Source organism: Chrysochloris asiatica, unplaced genomic scaffold (assembly GCF_000296735.1).
Source record: "Chrysochloris asiatica unplaced genomic scaffold, ChrAsi1.0 scaffold00197, whole genome shotgun sequence".
Taxonomy (NCBI): Eukaryota; Metazoa; Chordata; class Mammalia; order Afrosoricida; family Chrysochloridae; genus Chrysochloris; species Chrysochloris asiatica.
The window spans coordinates 79,768-86,656 of NW_006408715.1; positions in this window are offsets into that span (position 1 = coordinate 79,768).

The following is a 6,889-nucleotide window of genomic DNA, read 5'->3' on the forward strand; positions in this document are numbered from 1 at the left end:
CGAAACTACCAGCTGCTCCGCGGGAGAAAGATGAGGCTTTCTACTCCCGTAAAGATTTACACCCTCGGAAACCCTGTACAGGGTCGCTATGGGTCGGAGCCGACTCGATGGCACATAAGAACAACAACAATGAGCTAGCAATAGAGACAGCAGGGATTTGAACTCAGGTTGTTAGACTCCAGAAGCAACAGAATCACATGATGCAACATTCAAAAGATACAAGTAAATATTCAGTGGAAAGCCACCCTTTTATCTGTTTCCCAGCTACCCATTGCTTTAGAGTACTGGATTCTTGGTGTGACACTGTGGGTTAATGCGCTGTACTTCAAGGTCGCTTTGAACCACAATGTCAGCGGTTAAGCTCACCAGTCTCTCCTCCGAGAACCTATACAGGTTCACTGTGGGTCAAAACTGACCTAACAGCAATTAAAAAGGACAACAGAGTTCTGGTGTGGAGCTGTAGGCTAACCACTGGACCACAAGGTTGGCGGGTTCAAACTCACCAGCCACTCCTTAGAAACCCTATAGAGTCAGAACCAATTCCACTGCACTTAACAATATCAGCAACAGAGGGCTCTATTTTTTTGACTTTGTGAATCCTTACAGAAAATAATTTTTTTTTTATGCCCCTATATGTATTTATCACGATTTGCTAAATAATTTATCCCACTGGTTGGAAATGTCACTTTTAAGGTATATCAAATTCCTGTTTGCATCTGAAATACTCTTTTCAGAGTTGTCCTGTTTATTTTTCAGAGCCTTCATCCTTTAACCAGCATGCTATTTAAGTATAATCCTTTTAATTAAGATATAATTCACATACGACAAAATCCACTCCTTTAAAGTGCACAGTTGAATGGGTTTTAGGATATTCATAAAGTTGTGTAACCATCACTCCTATTTAATTCTAGAACATTTCCATAACCCCAAAAAGAACCCCCATATCCATCATCTGTCACTCTCTTTTTCCACAACCTAGCAGCCACTAATTTAATTTTTGTCTTTATGAATTTGTTTAGTCTTGATTCATTATAAACCTCAAGGTTTCAAATAATCAGTTCTTAAAAATGGTCTCATCTTTTTTTTTTTATTAAAACATAATTGATTATTTATCTTATTCTATACATGAAGGATAAAAATGAATACAATGCCATCTTGGCTTGCACTCGTTGAGTGCACGCCCACACAATACTGGCATGAAAACTTTTTAAGTAATACTTAAATTATGAGTTTGGGTTCATTTTTTTCTTTTTTTAATTTAAGGTTTTTATTGTGGATTGAGTGAAAGTTTACAGGGCACATCATCAGTTCCACATTCAACCATTCATATAACTTGTTTCATTACATTGATTATAATCCCCTCCATATACCATCAGTTAAACATATTTCTCTTTATCCACTTTAGCTTTTTAAAAAACTCACAAACAAAAAAACCCACTCAGGCATATATAATAATTTACATCTGCAAAGGGCACATTCTGCAAGTCTGCTCCTGGCCACCAGCTCTTAGTCCTTCTCTTCTTAGTTGATGAATCTAGAGTCCTCAACCACTCTACCTCTCCATGCCCCATCTCTGCCTCCATCTCTGGTGCTGCTGCTTCTCTGGATAAGGTCCCGCATTCTATTTGTGCGTTCCTCTCTTGATGGTCTTAGGGTCCTCAGTTTCTGGACTGTAAGATTAACCACTCCCCTTTTTTTGTTACAAAACTTCTACCTTTAAAAGTATGAAAGTCGCGATTAGTCATAATAACAGTTATTCACTATTGAATCTTACGAATCTTATCCCCATCTCCTTTCACCAGACCCATCTAGACAAGATGATAGTTATTCAGTGGGGACTCTTTCTTTCCCACACTCTTAAACTAAGCTCCCTCTTGAAACCTTGTAAGCCAGTCATTTCTAGCCTTTATTGCCCCCTCATTTTAGGTAGCCAGTGTCTAAGTTGCCCATCCCTATCTACCCTGTGTACAGAGCAGATAGCATTGAAACTTGATTTGAAGACTCTTTCCTTCTCTGTTGGTATTTAGAGTAACTACCACTCTGAGTATAGGTCAGGTTCATCAGGAAGATGTATCTTCTGTCACTGTAGCTGTTCCAGTGTGCTTGTCCTTTCTAGTGGGCATGTCTCACCTCACAAGGTTGTGGACGGGACTCAGGATTCCACCTAAGGTCCCATACTTTGTAAAATAGGCTTTGCATGAGGCCTATTTCACTGGGAAAGTTGTAGAACCCCTTTTAGGTATTCCAATTCATCTTTTTAAATCACATTTCTTGCGGTTTTTGGTTTTATTCTTAAAAAGTATAAACACCACAACACTTGCCAATTCAACATTTTTCACATATACAATTCGACGATACCAGTTACATCAGTTGTGTTGTGCAACATCACCAGGATCAATTGCCAAATCTTCCATCACCTTGAACAGAAACTCTTAAACATGTTCCTTAAACAATAACTGCTTTTTGTAATATAAAACACAGAAAAACCATACCAAAAAATTATAGCTTGATAAATACTAAGTTGACTAAACTTCTACAGTGGTATAAAGATGAGACTTTCTGGTCCTGAAAAGATTTACAGCTATGGAAAACCTACACAGGGTTGCTATGAGTTGGAATAGACTCCACAGCACTTAACATAGTAATTTTGTTCTGTTACCAGATCAAGAAATGGAACTTTGCCAGTCACCTACTTACTTATCCTCCCAATTATGAACCCTCTGTCTTCCCAAAGATCCTGACTTTTCTTGCAATTAATTCCTTCCTTGTGTTTTTTTATGGATTATCATCCTTGCATGATAAACAATATAACCATATAGATAATGGTTTAATGTTTCCATTGTAAAAAATATGTACATTAAATATCTTCATACAATTTCTGCCTCAATTTATCTGTTGAAAACCGTGATCATTTGACCTACAGAAGAGTTTCTTGAAGTTTGGATATTGTTGGTTGCATCCTCATGGCACAGTTTAATATGGCCCTCATCCTCTGTATTTCCTGCAAATTAGTAGCTGAACTGCTGAATCCCAGAGGCTTGATCCACTTTAGGTGGTAATGTGGTTTTTCATCCAGATAGAAATATGTCTATGGTTTCTCTTTTTTTGTGGTATTAGCAATTGTTCATATTAAGTGCCAATTCATTCATTGACAGTTGTAAAATGGTGATATACTATCATTTTTTACGCTGGACTGTATGAATAAAGCAAAGCTTCCCTTCATCTACTATTTGATTACCCCAATCTTAAAACAATGTATTACTTTTCCTGTTTATTTGCTAGTTTTCAAGATAATGAATTTGTTTCCCTATCATTTCTGGAAGGTGGTCAATTAATAGTTTGTTTTTAAATATCATTATGAATTAACATATTAAAATAATCTGTGCAATTATCAGATTTAAAATAATCTATTCCAATTATCCTTTTGAAGCTTAAATGGTCCCACCTGTGGCCTCTTTAAATGGATTCCTGAAGGAGGAAGTCTCATGATCCTTTCTTCTAAGGAACATTCTGGCTGTACTTTCAACACAGATTTGTTTATTCTTCTGGTACTCCATGGAATTCTAAATATTAATATTTTAATATTCTCCCACATCATATCTCTTCCTTATTCACTGTCCAACTTTCTCACATGCATATGAGTCTATTGAAAATACCATGGCTTAGGTTAGGCACACTACTGACTTTAAATTAACATCTTTGCTCTTGAGCACTTTAAAGAGGTTTTCTGTAGCAGATTTATCTAATGTAATACGTCATTTGATTTCTTGATTGCTGCTTCCAAGAGTGTTGATAGTGGATCAAAACAAAATTAGTTCTTTGATGACGTCAATCTTTTCTACATTTATCATGATGTTATTAATTGGTGGTGATGATTTTTATTTTCTTCATATTGAGATGCAACCCAACTCATACTGAGGGCTGTGGTCTTTCATCTTTATCTGTAAATATTTTAAGTCATTTTTTATTACCGCAAGCAAGGTTGTATCATCTAATTCTTCAGGATATTTATAAGTCTCCAATCCTGATACCACATCCTTCTTCATCTAAACTAGTTTCTCAGATTTTTTGCTTAGTGTACAGATTGAATATGTATGGTTCTTGAATATAACTCTGACACAGAGCTTTCCTGATTTTAAGCCAATCAGTACCTCCTTGCTCTGTTCGAATGAATGTCCCTTGGTCTATGTACAGGTTCCTTATGAGCACAGCTAAATGTTCCAGAATACCCATTCTTTGTAGTGTTATTCTAGTTTATCATGATCCACAGTCAAAAGCCTTTGCCTAGTCAGTAAAGCACAGGTAAACATCATCCTGGTATTCTCTGCTTTCAGTCTAGAACCATCTTACATCAACAATGATATCCCTTGTTGCACAAACTCTTCTGAATCTAGCTTGAACCTCTGGGAGTTCCATGTCAGGGTACTGTTGCAGTCATTTTTTAGTTATCTTCAGCAAAATTTTACTTAAATGTGATATTGATAATATTGTCTGATGATTTCCACATTTCATTGGGTCACCTCTTTGGAATGGACACAAATATGGGTCTCATCCAATCAATTGGCCATGTAACTGTCTTCCAAATTTCTTGGTGTAGGTGAGTGAGTGTCTCCAGTGCTTCATCAGTTTGGTGACAGATTTCAATTTGTATTCCATGAATTCCCAGAGCCTTGTTCTTCTGCCAATGCCTTCAGTGCATTGGCTCTTGATCATATGCTACCTCTTGAAATGGTTGAATATTGACCATTTCTTTTGGTACAGTGACTCTGTATATTCCTTCCATTGCCTTTTGATGCTTTCTGCATAATTCACTATCTTGCTCATGGAATCTTTCAATATTACAAATCAAAGCTTGAATTAATTCTTTAATTCTTTCAGCTTGAGAAGTGATGAGCATTTTCTAACTCCAGGTCTTAGCACATTTCATTATAATATCTGACTTTGTCTTCTTGAGCTGTCCTTTGTAATTTATTGTTCCGCTCTTTTACCCCCTAATTTCTTCCATTTACCTTAGCATCAGTATGCTGGAGAGCAAGGTTCAGAGTGTCTTCTGATATTCATTTTGGTCTTTTCCTTCTTTCTTGTGTTCTTAATGACCTTTTGGTTTCTTCCTGTATGATTTTCTTGATGTCATCTCACAACTCTTCTGGTCTCTGGTCATTAGGTTTGACTGCATCAAATATCCCACTTCTAAATTCAGGTGGGATATAAATGCAAGTTATATTTTGGCTCTTATGGTTTTGATTTTCTTCAGCTTTGGCCTGAACTTGGATATGAGCCATTGATGTTATCTTCCAGAGTCTTCCCCTGGACTTGATTTGTTTTTTTGGGTTTTTTTTGCACCAATTTTTCCCACAAATGCAGTCACTTTGATTTCCATGTATTCCATCTGGTTATTCCCATGTGTTTTTTACGTTGTTTATGAAAGGTATTTTCAATGAAGAAGTCATTTGTCTTTCAAAATTTTATTATGAGTTCTCCATCATTATTTCTATCACCAAGGCCATACTTTTCAACTACTCATCCTTCTTCTTTGTTTCCATCCGTCACATTCCAATCTCCAGTAATGATCAATACATCTTGTTTACATGTTTTATCAATTTCAGATTGAAGAAGCTGGCAGAATTCTTCAATTTCATCATCAGTGGCTTATGTTGTTGGTGGGTAAATTAGAATAATAGTGATATTAACTGGACATCCTTGTAGGCATATGGATATTATCCTATCAAAGACAGTATTATACTTGAAATATTCTTTTTGATGATGAATGCAATGCCGTTATTCAATTTGTCATTCGTGTCATAGTAAACTATATGACTGTCTGATTCAGTATGGTGAATACCAGTTCATTTCAGCTCACAAATGCCTAAGAAGCCAATCTTTATGCATTCCATTTCATTTTGACAACTTCCAATTTTACTAGAGTCATACTTCATGCATTCCATGATCTGATTTCTAGTGGATGTTTACAGTTATTTCTCCACATTTTGAGTAGTTCCCCATCAGCAAATGAAGATCCCAAAACCTTTACTCCATTTGGGCCATCAACAGTCAACACTGCTTTGCCGAGGCAGCTATTCTCCAGTTGTATTTTGAATGACTTACAACCTTCTTCCAACACTATATCTGCTAATATTTTGGTGCTATTATATAATGTTTCAATATTCAATATTCTGGTGCTGTTCAGTGTTCCACCGCTATTCATAAGGTATTCAGTGGGTAACTATTCAGATATATATTGTCTACTTCTCCTTATTCCAGTCTACCTTAGTCTGGAAGCTCAGTTGAAACCTATGCTCCATGAATCTACCCTGCTGGTATTGGTAATAATAGTAGTGGCATAGCAGCCAGCATCACAGAAACACAAGTCACCGCAGTATATGCTGGGTAATATGTTAACACTTTTGCAAAGAAAAATGTAAACCAGATATAAAATGACAAAATTTTATTATAAAATGTGTTATTCAAAGGACCCAATTCAAATCACTCTAAAGTTTATTTCCTTAAACTCTTGTTGATATTTGTAGTCTTAAAAATGACACTCTTTGGAAGAACAAAGCAAATGGGAGAACAATTAGACAGGTCTCAATGGACTAAGTGGGACAGAGGTAAAGAAAGATATATGCACAACCTGGGAACAACAGGGTCCCGGGATACAGTGATTGAGCCATGGTTGGAATGGGGAAAAGGGGGGAATACTGTTAAGATGCTTGGCTGTCTTTTGAATCTTGATTTTCCTTACATTATAGTATAAAATAGACACTGGAGGGGGAGAGAAAGGAATAGCGAAAAGCATCACCATGGAAAGCTTGTAAGTCCTTCTTCTGCCTATGACTGATTGGAATACCTAAAATGGGGCTACAACGTGCCCAGTGAAGGAGGCTTCCTG